General features: G+C 48.5%; 1 long non-coding RNA gene across 9 annotated transcripts; it reads right to left on the bottom strand.

The window, feature by feature from the left end:
* Positions 1 to 1,001: 1,001 nt before the first annotated feature.
* On the bottom strand, positions 1,002 to 15,497 carry LOC102555554 (uncharacterized). Of its 9 annotated transcripts, XR_015623246.1 has the most exons (5): positions 8,544 to 8,672; positions 8,266 to 8,351; positions 3,718 to 3,892; positions 2,946 to 3,090; positions 1,002 to 1,155 (listed from the first exon to the last, which is right to left on the bottom strand). It is a non-coding gene; the product is annotated as an uncharacterized LOC102555554 (long non-coding RNA). The 9 variants fall into 9 exon arrangements; XR_015623250.1 differs by lacking the exons at positions 1,002 to 1,155; positions 2,946 to 3,090; positions 3,718 to 3,892; positions 8,544 to 8,672 and adding exons at positions 4,053 to 4,142; positions 14,346 to 14,489; positions 14,947 to 15,262; XR_015623245.1 differs by lacking the exons at positions 1,002 to 1,155; positions 2,946 to 3,090; positions 3,718 to 3,892; positions 8,544 to 8,672 and adding exons at positions 5,145 to 7,183; positions 14,346 to 14,489; positions 15,435 to 15,497.
* Positions 15,498 to 17,217: the final 1,720 nt, after the last annotated feature.

Here is a 17,217-nt window from a genome sequence, read left to right as displayed (position 1 = left end):
ACTGGGATGCTACCCCTTGAGTTTAAGCCTGATGTTTTCCTTCGTTTGTGTGCATTCGGCCCCTATGAACTGATGGAAGTCTCCTTTCTTGCCATCTGTCCCGGCCTTTGATCACTTAGCATAGTCTATGGGCTGACCATGTACCCAGGACTCTTAGGGGACTAATAGAGGGCATTTCACTTGATTTCACTTGGTCCTTAGATCTGTCTGTTGGGAGGACTGAGTAATCATAGCAACATTAGTGCTTCTGGACCGAGATAGGAAGTGGGGAGCCTTAACTGAACTATGAAGGAACCGAGGGAGCTTGGGAAACAGACCAGGAGTGAGTTAGGTTGCCGGATCCAGAGTAATCCAGCTGCAACAGGGACCAAGGAACTTTCCGGATTCCCTTCCATTTTATCTTGTTCACTGTGTTGGCTTGATATTCTTAGTAGCTGCCATTTTCACAGCAAGATGTCTGGTGTGGTAGCAGCAGTTAGGTCTCAAAGAAACCCAGGTCGAGTCTCATTCGGTACCTGTGACTTCTCTCAGCACTCCTTATCCTGTCCCCTACCCTAACCCCTCTAGCCTAGAGACTTCCCCCAGCTTCTCTTTCCTACACAATAAACTCAGTCATCTGGGTTATGCATTCTTTTGGGTCTCCTAGTTCTCGGATTCCCCCACCTCCTTCCTTCTCACCCCCCACCCCCAGGTTCAGCCTGGACTGGACCCTTCCAGATGCTTCTGGGTGTGTTCTCCCTTGTATCTACGATGAAACCTCCTCTTTAACCACCCCCGGAAGCAGTCATATCCCGTTTTCATTCACCAGCCCCCAACTGGAGGACCATTGTGCCTCTCCTGGTTTTGTTTGGCTTTGGGGTTTTTGTTGTTGTTTTTAAAGATTTATTTATTTATTATATATAAGTACACTGCAGCTGTCTTCAGACACACCAGAAGAGGGCATCAGATCCCATTACAGATGGTTGTGAGCCACCATGTGGTTGCTGGGATTTGAACTCAGAAATCATCTCTCCAGCCCAGCTTTGTTTTAAGACACAGTCTTATGTAGCCCAGGCTGGCTTGAACTCCATGATGATTTTGATCTTCCTGGTGCTCTTGATTCTACCTCCTGAGTACTGGAACTATAGTGTCCCAGCATGCCTGGTTTTCATAGTGCTGGGGAACAGAGGTAGAGTCCATTGTGATGGGTAGGTTAAGACAGCAGCAGTCTGAGGCAGCTGGTCACAGTGGTCAGCAGTCAGGAAGCAGGAAATGCAACGAATACTTCCTAGAAATTAAACCTTCCTGGAAATACTCTCATAGGTACACACAGGCATATGTTTCCATGGTGATTCTAAATCTATCAAGCTGACAAGAATATTAACTATGTCAACCGGAGTGACTATTAGACAGTGATCAACAGCGTCTGCCACATGGGTAATTACTATTAAAGCCACATACAGGCAGGAAACTGAAAAAGCAAAACAGACGTACTGCTGATTTTTAAAGCATAGCAAGAGGCCATGTTAGGATTTGAACTCAGAGCCAGCTCTTTCTACTGTACTGTTTCATTTATGATTGCTGAGTAAAATGTTACAAAGTTTTGCTGGGACAAAGGAGGGTACAAATAATACCTGTACCGTTTTACTGATAATAAGTATATTATAAAAGCTCACAATTATAAACTGGGTGTGGTGTGCAAGCCCAGTCGTTTAGGAGGCAGAAGTAGGAAGATCAGAAGTTCAAAGCTATCCTTAGCCTTATGGTAAGTTCAAGGCCAGTCTGGAACCTGTGAGACTCTGAAAACAAAGGTAGAAAATTATCTAGGCCCCACATGGTGGTGCATACCTTTTATCCCAGCACCCAGGAAGCAAAGGCAGGAGAATTTCTGTGAGTGTGAAGCCAGCCTTGTCTACATAGCAAGCTGTAGGAGAGGACTACACAGACCCTGTCTCAAATTTAAAAAGAAAGAAAGAAAAGAAACGAAAATATTACAGCCTGGTTCATTTATTTGAGTATTATTTTTGAGGTCCTTTTAGGTAGACTTGGTGATAGTCTGGCTTGCCTAGCCTCGAACTTCAAGGAATCCCCAGTGACAGAGACTCTTTGTGATGTTTGTGGATTGCCACTAAAGCACAAAGCCAGAAAATGCTGGGAACCAGTTTCACCAAAAAGGCTGAACAGCTGAGTCTTGAGGGATGTTTGGAAGTCTGCTTGGAGAACTTAAAGGGGAGAACATTCTTCCAGGCAGGGAGAAGTCGTGGAAAGGCAAGGGACAGGAAAGTTCACATTGTGCTCAAGGAACAAGAGGAATTTAATGTAGTCAGAAAGTAGTGAGGTGAGGAGGAGGAGGGAAAACAGAAAGAACTGCAGGAGGTTTCCCAGGAGCCCCGTGTTCCAGGCTGAGGAATCTGGAAGATTGCTAAGCAGATGGGTAAAGTGGTCTGCAGTGCATGGTTGGGGAAACACTGTAACAGGTAAAGCAGTCTGCAGTGCATGGTTGGGGGAAACACTGTAACAGGAGGAGTTAAAGCAGAAAGGAGGATCAGTCCAGGTCGGCTACAAAGAACAGGAAGACACCTGCCTGGCATTGACCCCAGGCCCCACTGAACTCAGAGCCAGTACACCTACCTGTGTAGGGTGGTAGGAAGACATAGGTGGTGCTTTATAAAGATGAGTACTTCCACCAACACACGGGTACTCAAGGGTCTACTGAGCGCTTACTGTATTGTAGCCGCTCTACCAATGGAAGCACGTTTCTACTTAATTCCTGCAGCAAACTTGTAACAATGCTAGCAGCTAGTTATAGGAAATGGCCTGCATTCCTCCATGCATTTAACATAGGAAATCAGCTGAGAAGAGCTGGCTGTGCACAAAACTTGCTGAATCACATGTCTCACCAATCAGGACTCAAACCCAGGTCTGTCTGCAATATTAACTCAGGATTAACTTGGCCTACCACTTACTGGTTGTGTGTTCTGAGTTCAGTTCCTTCATCATTCTTTTTATTCTTATAAGGCACACATTTAATTGGGGCTGGCTTATAGGCTCAGAGGTTCAGTCCAGTATCATCAATACAGGAGACACGTCAGCATCCAGGTAAGCATGGTGCTGGAGAAAAAGCCAAGACCAAAGAGTTCATAAGGCAAACAGGAAAAAAAACTATCGTCCTCCAGGCAGCAAGGAGGAGAATCTCAAAGCCTACTCCTACAGTGACCAGTTCTTTCATCACTGAGTCTCAGTGTTCTCATCTATAAGACAGAAGTAAGAACTGAACACTTGTTCAGGTGGTGGTGGGCAAATCTTTAATCCCAGAACTCGGGAGGCAGAGTTAGGCGGATCTCTGTGAGTTCAAGGGCAGCCTGGTCTACAGAACGAGTTTCAGGACAGTCAGGACTATCCAGAGAAACCCTGAGCAGGCAAGAAGTAACTGCCTTGCAAAAACCTGATTCTTCCTCCCCCTCCTGACCCAGTTCTGACTTTACTCTCTGACTTTTTCTGTCTCTTTGCCCTTGAAGCAAGGTACATGATGCATTCGTCATAGAACCAAGACAAGCCTTTCTTCTGTCTTTCGTGGGCCCTGCCACCTTGGGGCCTGGTGTGTGTGTGTGTGTGCTCACTGACTTGTAGCCTTCTGGTGTGGGCTTCAAGTCTCTAAAATGCAAATGCCCAAGACTGTATCTCTGGTCCACCTGTCTCTACGATGGCTTGGGCTTGAAGTTCTCACTCCCTCCATACCCAGCACCTGAAGTGACAATCCACAGTTCCCTGTGGCTCCAGGAGAGGCAGGCCACCTAAACTCCACGTTCGTCTCTGAGATTTCGGATGCTCTTAGATCCTTCTGACAGCATCTTCAGGCCCTCTGCCTTGCTGGCCTCTCTCACAGGACCTGGCTGCCCTTATTGCTGACATTCTAAAAAAAAACCAAAAAGCAAAAAACCAACACGTCTAGCCCTTGACCCAGACAGGTTCAAAACACTAATGTTGCTTTTCCATTTTCCTGGAAACTTCTATAGCCGCAGCCTGGAGAGCGTCCAAAAGTTTCCCCGAACTAAAGATAACAACAACAACAATAATTTTTTTAAACATTTAAAGAGGCGAAGGAAGAGAGACCCTGAGGCAAATGTCCTTGTTGATTACTGCTCCTCGGAAACAAATTCGGACTGTAGGAAAAGAAAAGGGAGGAAGTTTCCAGGTCAGTTTAAACATTCACACTAAAAGACGGTTTCAAAACAGTCCACCTCCCTGGGGCGATTTTAAAAAAAAAAATCTATCCAGAAGGCAGACACTTTCCCCTTCCCTCCCCCATCTGGAAGGATTTCTCAGCCGAGGCCCCAGCACATTCCTGGATTCTGGCTCAGGCAAGGACTTTCCCAACCTTCCAACAGTCCCTGCCCTCGCTCGCTCACCCTGCTGACCTACCAAGAGTACTGCTTTCTCCACCCCAAGCAGCTGTACTCCAGCTGTGGAGTTCTTAGGAAACTGCCAGGAATCCTAAGGCTGTAAGGTAAGGGAGGAATGCGCCTCCTGACATCTGAGGCCCTGCCGGAAGTCCGGAAACCAGGAAGCCCAGAAACCTGGAAGCCCAGGGGCTGACTCTGGCTGTCCTCTACAAGTCTATGATGCTACAGTAGGAGTGGGCTTGTTGACCTAGGGAAAACAGGTAGGATTCTAGGAGGTCTTACAGAGATTAAAGGCCAGCTGATTCTCCCCATCCCCACCCCTACCCTACCCAAAAAGTGAAATTCAAATATTTCTTTGGGAAGATTCAGAAATATTTCTGCTTATTTATGAATTCCGGGATTTTTTTAAAAGAAATTATTTATTTATTTTAGGTATAGGATACATTGTAGCTGTCTTCATACATACCAGAAGAGCTCATCGAATCCCATTACAGATGGTTGTGAGCCACCATGTGGTTGCTGGGAATTGAACTCAGGACCTCTGGAAGAATAGCTGTGCTCTTAACCGCTGAGCCATCTCTCCAGCCCAGGATTTTTTTTTTTCTTTTTTCTTTTTTTCGGAGCTGGGGACCGAACCCAGGGCCTTGCGCTTGCTAGGCAAGCGCTCTACCACTGAGCTAAATCCCCAACCCAGGATTTTTTTTTTAAAAGATGTGTGTGTGTGTGTGTGTGTGTGTGTGTGTGTGTGTGTGTGTGTGTGTTTAAGGGATAGGTATGTGCATCTGAGTATGCATGCCTGCAGAGGCCAAAAGGTCATCCCTTAGATGTCATCCCTTAGACCTTTGTGAGACATTTGATATGGGTGCTAGAGTTGAACTCAGGCCTTCTGAGTTCAGGGAACCAGCCCAAGCTCTGGGCTTTTTTAATTCAAAGCACAACATCTTGCTTGAATCAAGTCGTTGGGGCTGGGGAACAGAGCTCCAGTGTAGACTCTCCCAGCATGCCTGAAGCCCTGGGCTCACTCATCAACATAACAGAACACAATCCAAAACCCAAGTCTGTGCAACGCCACCGTAAACAGAACCTTAATTTGGGAATTTGCCCCTTTTGGGTGCAAAAGTGGAATTCAGGGACTGAAAGGCTGAGTTAGGAACCTGGGCTCCAGAGGAAGACCCTGTCTCAAAAACAACAGGACGGTAAAAAGTGATCTTGCTAGATGTTAGAATCTGTGGGAAGCGGAAGATTAGTTGAAAGCGAGACTCCGAGGTGCAGCTCCTGTGATGGGGTAAGGCATTGCAGTGATACAGCTCTTTGGGGGTCACCCACGCTCCCCAATGTCTCTTGCCTGTGGATTAAGAGGAGGAAGGGACCTGGGAGGCAGACCAGAGTCCTTTAAATATGTAGATGTTGGTCAGACAGAGCAGAAGGGAACAAATGGCATTTTAGACAGCTGAAGCCTCTGCTGCTGTCAGCACAACTGTCACCAAGCTGCCCTGGTTGGGGTGGCAGGGTAGGGGGTGCTGGACCTTGATATCATCGCCTGGGGCCGCATGGTGGATACTCAGGTTAATGGAGGTGACTTCACTACTTGGCTTTAGAACAGTGATGGTGGCTGGCTGCCTGGCTCCATGCTGGCTGATTGTTCTGGAGTTTGAGAGTCTGTGCCTTTTCATTAGGAGTGCTGGCCACCCAGACAGTGACAATTCATCGCTGTGATTTGGGAGTCCAACCTCCTCCACGGCTTCACTCTCCTGTATGTGTTCTGTCTAGGCAGGCATAGGACTAATCAGGAAAAGGACTTGGGACTCCATTTTCCAGGGGCCTTCTACATTCTTCCATCAGCTCCAGGGTCTAAAAGTGAGTGGGGAGAACAGGTGACCTCTGTCCCAGGAGACATCAGGCTGTCTCCTGAACTGTGTCTCTTCTTACTCCTTCCTGCTGTCTCTCCCACTTCAAATGCTCAATATATGCCCTCTTTAGCCAAAAAGGGGGGGGCTTTTGTCCCATTCCACTGGTCTAACCATCCACTTCCCATACTGGTCTTTTCAAAATACAGTCTACAGGTTTACCCATGGAAGCTACACTCGCCTCCACCCTCTGACAGTGTCCCCTGAGCCCTTGAGGCCCTAGAAGGAAAGCACCAGGAAACCCTAAAACATTCTCCTGACCGAAAAACAATGGCTTCCGGGGTCTGTGCCAGATACACTCACAGCCCCCAAAATGGCCTCATTGTCCTCTTGTGCAATATCCAGGAATTTGGTGAAACTCATCATTTTTCAGGTTACCGATAATGCAAGTTTGGAAAGCGAAACAGGAAGGAACACAGGCTGAGAAAGCTTTTATCCAGCCACAGAGTTCTCTCCAGATGCAAGATAGGGTTTTTTTTTTTTTCCCAGCAGTCCCTTGGTGGGGTTAAAATTAGCTGGCAGCATTCTGGTCACACGGCAGACAACAAAACAAAAGGGAATTGTTCCCGCAGACACCCCTGAACTAGCCCCACAGACCCTCCTAACCGGCGGATTTCTGGGAATCTGGCTCTCCCCTGGTATAAGAGAGGCCACCCCACAGGCTGCCCTCTGGGATGGTTCTTGCTGTGGCAGAGAGGAACACAGACAGCGTGGAGACTTTTTGGAATCCTGGAGCTTGCTTTGTCTGGGAAGTCGCTCTCTGGGCTCCAAATTGGCTTTTTGCAATTCTTCTCCCAGATGCCGGCAAACAAGCAAACACCAGGAGGATTTTTAGAAGGGTAGACTAGAAGGGTGAACATGGTCCCCTTTGCCTTTTGGGACACCTGGCTGCACCTGTCAGGATGACAACAGGCCCAAACTGTAAGTGCCAAGGACTTCAGACAGATCCTTTCTCCCTGGACCCAGTTGACAGAACATAACAGGATCTGCTTCCAGTTTAAAACTATCATCAACAGCCCCTGAGTTAAAAATACAGCTTCTGATTCACGCATAGTCAGGAAACATGGCTGTGCTCAGTACAGAAACGTGTCCGTCAACCTGGGAGAGGAATCACCACCACGAATATGCTCTTAGCTTGCCAAAGCTGAGCAGCTGCATGAGCCAAAATCCCAGCTGCCTGGACCGTCTGGGGGGGGGGGGGGATTCTGAATCACCTGATTTCTGCCTCAGCTTTACTGTAATTCTAAGCCAGAACCATTCTGAGATGCCTCAAGAGCCAATTGCTCCTTAGGATTGCGTTTGAACACTAACCCTTCAAGTCTGGATCTGCAGGAAGGTGAAGCAGATGGATTTTATAGCTTATTTATTTGGAAGGGGGGTGTTTAGGACTCAGAAAATTCCATTGAGACTAAACGCATGGCCCTGACCAAATAGCAAAGGCAGTCATGAACAGGTACCCAGAGAGTCAGGTTCAAAGACTTTGCAGGTAAACCCCACCAACTGGGACAGGTCTAGTCTTTTGCCTTTTGGGCTTCTGTGGCAGTGCAGACCAGGAAAAAGCACCTAGACTGACTGGTCCCAGGTTCTGTGGCATTCTCCCCATGCTTGAAACCAAAAAGGTCTCTGACTGTTCCTTCAACCTGAAACCACCGAAAGCACAGTCTGGTGTACAGCCCTCAACTGTGCCTCAGGCCAGCCAGCACCTAAAGTCCTCTTTAATGAACAAACACCACTCCCCATAAGCCCCAGAGGAATAGCCTCAAGGTGTTAGCAGTACATAAAGGTCTGAAGGCCGAAACTCTGGGTAAACAGTTCACTGGAATATATTTAGCAGAAAATATTGAAAACCACAGAGAAAAATATGTCCTCTTTCTGGGATGTTAACGAACGTTTATGTCTAGGAAGTCTTCAGGAAATAGTGAGCAAGACAGAAATACTGCTCACCTCTTCTACCCCAGTATAAATAAATTACTTACCCTCTTTGGTTTCCATAGGACTTGGCTGGGGTATTTAATTTTTTCTCCCCATTAAACAGGCCACCCAGAGAGTTGGCATCATGGACCTGAAAATATACCAGATCTTGAACACACTGTTTTGTTTCTGTACATTGAATCAGGCTGTGTTTCAAATGGTAGCTTGTGGAAGATGGGGGTGGGGGTGGGGGAAGGGAGGTGGGGTGAGGTTATTATCTGGGCTAGTGCACCCTCACTTGAAACTGCAGCATAAAAGACAGATCAGATTCACCTTGACTCACCCAATGTCTTGTCTCTGACAGGAACCTGTCCTCTGTCTTTGTTGCTCAGGCTGATGTCATGTTCTAAGGGACTGGGTTTGCTAAGTGGCAACAAGATGCCTTCAGAAGGACCCAGATTGCCTGCAGTGTGGGGCGGGGACCTGAGAAACAAGGCAAGGAAGGGCAACTACTCTCCCAAAGACGGAGGCTGCATGATGTAAGTGGCTGGCTAAAATAGCTGGCATTCTTTCAGTTTTAAGTTGCCAGCTAAATATTATTAAAAAGATAAAATACACGCAAACTGTGCAGAATGTAGGGCTGCTGTGTTTACATCCGGGTTCTGATGACTCAAAGCCTTACACATGGGCTTGCTGAAAAGCTCTATTAAAAACACAGCTTTCCGAAAAGCCTCCGGGGAACAGGAGGACTGACTGGGGGGGTTGGGAGAAGGATGGTAACCCACCCAAAGATGCTCTTTAGCTCTGTGCTCCTGGCAAGCATTTAGGGCCGGGGAAGTCTTAAGGGGTTAATTTCCTCGCTGTTTGCAAGCCAGAGCCGGGAGGGTTAACCTTTTTCCAGAACATTTATTTCACCATCTCACTGACTAGAGAGGGAGGAGGGGCTGGCGGGCGGGCGGGCGGGAGAGCCTGCCGCGTTTAGAGGCTGCGGATCACAAGGCCATTCTGATAGCCTCCTGTCCCCATGGCAACTGCAACGGCATTTATCAGTTCCTTCTGCGCACAGGCACCGCAAATCTGCATTGCACATGGCAGGCTTCCAGCATTTCAAATGAAAGAGCACTTTGAACGGCTGCCAAGTTTGGAAGGAGCAGAACTGTCAGGGCTGCTTAAACCTGGCAGTTTATACTGGGGAGGTTTTCACTTCCCAGAATCCTCCGGGCTTGGCAAGCTGCCAAGTACTTAGCGGAAGCTAAAAAGTAACTCGCTCCCTCCCCTCCTCTTTCTCCCCCTGCTCGCTCTCCCCCCTCCACACCATTCACCGCAGTGCTCTCAAAATTTTCCACATGTCCTGTGTCACCAGTGCAGACTGTACAATAAGAACCAGAACACCGGCTGCCCACGATCGGGCTTTTCTCAATAATGGAGGGTTTAGGGTAGGTTCAGACACTGACAGCGGGTTCCCGCTGTACCTGCCATAACCCCATATCGACTGGATGGAAACGCGTGGCGTGTGTGTCTTTCGACCTTAAAAAACAGCGCATTAATAAAAAAATAAAAAGCAGCTTCATAACTAGGAACACCCAAAGTACTGGGTGGGGTAGAGAATGGGGCCGTGGGGGTGCTGGGTGGATTGACGGGAGCTGCATGGGGTGCGGAGAGTCTTGCAAACCAATACAAAATGTCCACATCCAGCTCTTCTAAGCTGTGGGGAAGAGGGTTGTAACTGAGAGCTGAACTGTTTCTGGTGCTTTCTTGGTTCTTTCAGATGTCATGATGAAAGCTCACAAGCTGGAGATGAGGAGGGAATTGGGAGATGGTTTTTTTCAATGGAAAGTTTACCAGATAACTTTTGACCCCGCACCACCCAAGAGCACCCAGAGCACCCGGGGTTTTACTGGCAGAAAGTGGGAACTGGCACAATTTTCACTGTGCTAATTTTTTTTTTCTTTACATGAAAATCTACACTGAGATCAAGGGCTTGAGCTTTATTTCCTGCACAAATAGAACAAAAATTGTCTCCCGCTTAGGCGGTTGGATGGAGTTCAGGAAAACTATGTCTGGCATTAATTCCAAAGTGGAGGTTTTGGTTCAAGTGAGGCCCATTAATTTCAGTAAACTGTTTTCACTAGTCCAGACCCTGCTGTGGGAGCTCTATTTATTACCTTTTGCTAACCTGATGTCTGCTGAGTTGCAAAGCAGAGGGAAGGGGGAATCTGGGATGGGGATATCTCTATCTTGGATCAAATGGGTTTGCACCTTCCCGTTGGGGGTCATGCTTAATAGTGAGTTTTATACCCCTCACTTTTCTTTATCAGAGCCTTTACCAAAAAAAAAAAAAAAAAAAAGAAAAAAGAAAAGAAAAGAAAAAAAGAAAAAGAAAAAAATCCATCTTGCGACGAATTCCAGAAAAACAAATCTGATGGAGAGAAATCTGGTGAGAGTACAAAGCCATCCCTTACCCAATTCAGAAGGACACATCCCAGTCACAGGATGTTTTCAGTGCCCCCCCCCACCACCACCACTTCTTCCAGACTGCAGGTCCAGGGCAAAGCCCTGACAGGATTCACCCTGACGATTGGGTCTAAATCCACCAAGACAGTCAATTTTGGCATTCGTTCTCCCTTAGGAATTTTACTAGCTGCTGTAGAAAAGCACATAAATTACTCCCCCTCCCTCTTTTTTTCCATGCCTTCTCCTTCATCCCCCAGCACCCCCTCCCCGTCCATCTTGATGTCATTTCAAAGAGAAGGATGAAAAGAAGGAAAAGAAGGGATTTGTCAGGCAGTCCAGTCTGTGAGTATGTCTTGCCAGGCCCCAACTCACACCACACAGGCACACGCGCACGCACGCACACACACACTCTACACACACACACGTGCGCGTGCACACACACACACACCAGCTGAGAATGTTAATAAGAATTAAAAGCAAGTCAGTGTTATTAAAGCATCAAATTTGAAGAGTTGAAAGGGGAGGGGGACTTGGAGAAAGAGAGGGGGCAGGGTTGGAGGGGGAGTGGGAGTGGGAATGAAATACAATTCGGTCCTTGAAGCTGAGAAGGAAAGAGGTGTCAGTAGCCCCATTTGGTCTGCTTGTCAAATGTCAAATGTCAAATTCATTGGTCTCTCCTTTTAAACTACTCCCTCTCTCACTGCCCCGCCCCAACAGTCAAGTTTTGTGAGGTTCCCAAGTGTGATTAATCTTTGGCAGAGGCCAGAAACAGGAGTAGGCTTCTTGGCTGCCTGTCCTGATAAACAATCTGTTCTTGGGAAGAGTAGGTGAAGGGGACTGCGGGAGGTAATCTGCGGGCATGGGAGAGGGGGTAGGAATAAAGGGGGGGGGGTAAACCACAGCAAGACCTGCCCTCGGGGAGAAATGCCAGTGCCCCTCCTCCCGCACCCGTGGTTTAGGGGTAGGTCAGGTTTCCTGCCCTTAATAAGTGAGTAGACAGTGGATCCTTTCTTGCTGCCAGTCCCTAAAGTCCAGGGCGCGTCACTGGGCCACCGAAGGCTCTAAGGAGGGGAAGAGAGCAGAGCCGGTGCACCACGCGGTTTCGGACCATCTACAAAGCTGTGCTCTAGGCGCCACATCCCATCCCCCAGGGTGTGCGCGGAACCTGCTCGCGATAAAGGAAACAGAGGCAGTGGCAGAGAAAGCCGAGTTGGGGCGGCTGCTATAGAGCTTATTATAAAGCATAACGGGGAAAGTCAGACTGTGGGCAAAACAAAAGGAGAGACTATCTGGCGGAGTCCGAGGTCGCTAGGATCGAAACTCCCGAGGCAAGAAAGCTGGCTGTGGATTTTGCAGCGGGGATATTGTGTGAGCAACCAGGCAGAAATTGGCAATATGTAAAAGTGGGAAGGGGGAAGAGAGTGGGCGGAAAGGCAAATCAGTGCCTAGAAGGCTGCGCACGGCTGGGAAATGTCACCAAGGAGAGCGCAGTGGCACCGAATAAAAGATGAATGATAGACTACCTTTTGGAAAACGAATATAAAAATAGTAATGAAGGTGAGAAGTCCGCCTCTTCGCTGGAAAGCGGAACCATTCCTCACTGTTTGCCTTCAAGCCCCAACATCCAGGCAGCTCTAATCTCCCCTATATCCAAGAAGTCAGGGCTAGGCTCGCTTTCCTTCGGATTTAATTACACGAAAATGCTGAACAAAACCCTGTAATTACACCCTTAGTCCCTGCCACTCAGGCCCTGCGCACTTCCTGCCTTTTTTTTTTTTTTTAAAGAGGGGTCACTGCCTCTTTCTTTCCAAATTGGCCAAAACAAAAAACCTAAAAGCACCAAATAAATCTTTAACAGCTTTGAGTCTTCATGGTCATTCCCCCAACACCACACACACACACACACACACACACACACACACACACACACACACACAGAGAGAGAGAGAGAGAGAGAGAGAGAGAGAGAGAGAGAGAGAGAGAGAGAGCGCCAGCAAGCAAGAACTAAGGAGGGGGAGCCCTTGACTCTTGGAGAGTCCAGAAGGAAGGGCCCAACTGTTCTATATTGTCTTGCTCCAGCTCCTAAGCTGAGAAGCAGTCCTTCCTTATTTTGTCTGTTACTCCAGTACAAGGTGCTAGGCTGGTCACCTCGAGGAAACCTGCCAAGGACAAGACAAAGAGTGCGGACAGGGTGTAGCATCAGGCCTGGCTTTTCTCTTTCACCTGGAAGGGTTGCTCGCTGGAGGAGATCTGGGTCAGGATTGGCCTTTTTACAGGCCCTCCAGGCCTCGGCATTACAGACAGGAGCTCACAGGGATGCTCTGAGGGCAGAACATAATTTAAGATGGACAGGTGAGAAACCAAAGCTCAAGAGAATAAACAGATTGCTCGGGGAGTCAGTCATGTTGCTGCACGAAGTCTTGAATGAGTGTTGCTGCCTCTTCCGGCTTTTGGGGCTACTGCATCAGGAAACTAGGACACCTAGGAGCAATGGAAGCTGACTCCATTCTGGGCTTAAGATTCCTAGCACTGAGACAGAAAGAGTTAAGAACCAGGCCTGGTGGTACAGATCTATTAGTCCACAGTCACCGTGGAAGAAGGCGAGGCAGAAAGACCACACATTCAAAACCTGTCTGGGCTACAGAATTAGTTCAGGACAAGTCCGAACAACTTATAAGGACCCAATGTAAAAAGGAAAAGAGGCTGGAGAGAGGGCACTACTCAGCATGCTCCAGGCCCTAGGTGCTATCCATGGCTAGGGGCAGTGCTCTCTAGGTAAATCATTGACTAATTGAATAGAGGGCAGGGGGCTAACATGCTACAAACCTCCGGGCTTGGGGCAGCCACATTTCAACACACTTAAGTAAGAACAAAGTTACATTCAATGTAACTTTTGGGTCTGGAAAGAGACCTTTCCCACTATGTGTTGCCAATCTGTGTTTCTTCTTTTCCTCCTTTCTTACTGTTTTTTAAATTTATTTATTTTTATTTTTATGCCTATGAGTACACTGTATCTGTCTTCAGACATACCAGAAGAGGGCATCGGATCCCATTACAGACAGTTGGGAGCCACCATGTGGTTGCTGGGAATTGAACTCAGAACCTCTGGAAGAGCAGTCAGTGCCCTGAACTGTTAAGCCATCTCTCCAGCCCTCCTTCCTACTCTTTTTCCCTTCAGTGCTGGGGATCCAAGTCAAGGCCCTCCCTGCACGGGCTTGGGAAGGCTTTACCACTGAGTTGCTTTCCCTGGTCCCAGACTCAAACATTTCAAGACTGTCTTGAGGGCGACGGGAGAGCTTCCTCAGCCTTTCAGCAAGGTCGAGAGAACTTCGGATTTTCCTTTATCACCCCTGCCCGGGGGACAGGGCTAGGTATCCAAAGAAGTAAGAGAAAGGTATCTGGGGACTGCCAGGAAAGGGCGGTAACTCACAGTTGCTCAGAGCTCTAGCGTGATTGATTTTTAACTCCAAAACAAGTGGTGCTCATTGTCACCCTACCTGTCAACCTACAGAGACAGTGGGACCATTGACCAGTAAAGTCCTGTGGGCAGAGGGCTTTACTTCTTGTTTAAGCTTCCTAGAAGAATCTGGGACACCCCCACCCCACCCCAAAGGGCCTGTTTTTGCTAACTTCGGACTACCTCGGCTCAGCTTCCCTCACCTGTACAAAGGCTGACGAAAATAACACTCACCTCAGAGGCTTGTGTGGAGGTCGGTGAGATAATGTCTGGAAATGCACTTTTGGAGCCCTTGACAAATGTTGGTTATTGGTAATAATCTCTCACCTTTTATTAAACACACTATAATACGCTGTCATCCACATAGACCAATGAAACCTGCAAAGGAAGTGGAGTAATAATTCCACTTTTACTCAGAACATGAAGTGCAAATGATTTGCTCAAGGTCAGCCAAGTCCAAGGTGAACGGCATAATGTAAATATGTACCAAGTACCGCCCCTTCTCTCCCTCCTTTCCTCCCTCTCACCCCCCCTCCCCCGAGTTCCAGGTTGAACTACTCAGCACAGGCAAGCCCATACATAGACCATGGACCCAATTCAAGGAAAGCAATGAGGACTGCCCTGTACCAGTCTTGACCCAGGAACAGTGAAGACCTGGGAGGAGCTTCCTGCTCGGTGGGTGAGCACACTTTCTGGCTGCCCAAGCAGAAAAGTGCCTGCGGCCATGGCTCTCCGAGTCTGGCTTGTGGAAATCCCAAGATCATTGTAGACTGATGGGAAGCTCCCTTTAAGGCCCAGGTTCACAGATGAAGTAGAGGGCCAAGGGTAGGCACACCTGTGGTCTTCGTGGCCACACTGACCACCGCGACAGGTCCCGCCTACTCGAAACCTTTCTTCCTCTCAAGTTTCCTTGTTGGGGGTTTGAGAATTTGTCACAACTGAATCAGTGAATAGCACCCTTGTCTGGCTCTTACACCCTCTTCCTCTAGGCCCGGTTCCCTGGACAGCTCATTCCAAGCTTTTTTTTTTTTTTTTTTTTTTTTTTTGGAAGTAAGGAAACACCAGCTTTTGCTGAGAGCAGCGCTGGCCTCCCCCAAGCTCTGGCACGGTGGCAAGAAGTGGATGCCTGCCGGGTGGCAGGAACTAGACTCGACTACCCCCTCTCCTGAGCCTTTTTTCCCCTCCCTGATCTCCGCCCCTCCAGGAAGAAAACAGCCTGAGACCGGATCGGTTTTTCGGCCACTGTGCCAACCCCAACCACTATGCCCGCCCGCCCGCCCGCCCTTGCCTTCTCCCCAATTTCGCTCTGAGTGCCCGACTTGCCCATGCGCCCGAGGCTGGGCAGGTCTCGGCGGGCGGTGCAGGCTCAGCTCCCCAGGGCTTCTCAGCGAATCACGTTGTTCCTGGGATTTCATGCTCTAGTGGCTCTTGTGTAACCCTATGCCCTGGCCTAACTCAATACTTTTTTTTTTTTTAATACCAGGATTAATCCTTTAGGGAAAGGCGAATACTTCCGCCACGGATCCGACTGAGGAGTAAATGTGTAAATCACACAGCAGCCTCCAGCCCCCACAGCCCCTTTGCGCGGGGTTTGCAAGGCTCAGTAACCGGCCGCACCCCTGGGGTTACTGGCGCGAGGCGATTCCTGGCCTCGCTAAGGCCAAAGGAGGGCCCAGCCCACACGTTTGTTTTCATCTACTCCTTAGCGGCTCGCAGGCCAAAGAACAGGGCACTGCTTACTGCCGGGCTGTGTGTTACCAAAAAAGGCCTTTCTCTCTGCAGAGCGCTTGGCGGCGCGCTTTGCAGCGGGGTGACGCGAGGTTCAGTCTCGGCCTCGAGAGTCAGCAAGCCAAGAGCACCCCTGACCCCGCCCCATTTGAGTTCCAAATTGTGGGGGCCTTGGAGGGCGGGCCGGAGTCGCCGGATGCATGGAAGTGCTTAAGATCCTGACAACCCTTCACACGCCTAACACTGGGCTACGTTGTTCTGCAGAGGCCAAGTGGAAAGCTGACCTTTTGCTCCAGTTTAGACAGCAAGCTGAGGAAGAAAGATAGCCATTAAGATGGAACTTTGCTTCATGGGGTTAGGGCTAACACTTTGTACCTTGCTCTGCAAGTCTCTGCAGTGGGTGCGCCCCAGAACATAGCGCCAGAGCTCTGCGTCTCGGCTCCTCCATTTCTCACCTCACTTGATCAGTGCTCCTCAAGAGATCACAGCACTCCTGCAGGAGCCGAGGAATGTATTTCCAAACACTGGAATTCGCACCTCCCCAATTGCTGATGCATCCCCAAACAGGGCCTTCTGAGACAAGCAGTTAAGAAGCAATTTATCACCAAGAACGATGGTGATACTTTTTGAGGGGGTATGGAGAGTTGTGATTTTTAAATAAAAGGATTATGGGACTGTGGGCTGTAATGGGATTGTTTAAATGCATGCTGATGGCTAGCTCGCTATGTTCACAAATACCTCGTTTTTTGGTGTGTGTGTGTGTGTGTGTGTGTGTGTGTGTGTGTGTGTGTGTGTGTGTGTTTGGTAAAAGAAAGAAACAAGGAGATAGGAACTTATGTGTCTGTTTGTACCAAATGTAACATCGTGACATGGAATTCAACTTGCTTTTTCTAGCTGCCTGGCTGGAGGGTTATAGTTAAGTTGTTATTTCTAAAGTATTTTTGGTTTAATAAAGAGAAAGAGAAATAATGTAAAGAAATGGGTCATCCACCAAGCCAAAGTTCATGAGTCCCGGGCTGGGAGGGATTGATTGTTTTGACTCACTCAAGGGTATCTGTGAGTAGGGTGAGGTCTAAGGGTGCGGAGACACTCACTGAGAAGCTCTACACACAGGACTCTGCTCCAAGGCAGCCAGGGTGCGGAGAGGAGACACTCACTGAGAAGCTCTACACACAGGACTCTGCTCCAAGCCAGCCAGGCAAAGTTTATTATTGCCCTGGAGCACACAGTGAGCTCACTGTTTTTGCAAAAACAGAAACTGGGTTGCTCTGAGATGAAAGAACGACTCCCTATGTGCTCCCTTCTCCACGAAAGCTCCACCTGCCTTTGCACTTAGAACCCAGGATGAAGATCTCCATGCTGGGAAAACGCCAAACAG

Source organism: Rattus norvegicus, chromosome 6 (genome assembly GCF_021556685.1).
Source record: "Rattus norvegicus strain SHRSP/BbbUtx chromosome 6, alternate assembly SHRSP_T2T, whole genome shotgun sequence".
Lineage (NCBI taxonomy): Eukaryota > Metazoa > Chordata > Mammalia > Rodentia > Muridae > Rattus > Rattus norvegicus.
Note: the sequence above shows the minus strand (reverse complement) of the source record. Positions and strands in the feature narration are given on the sequence as shown.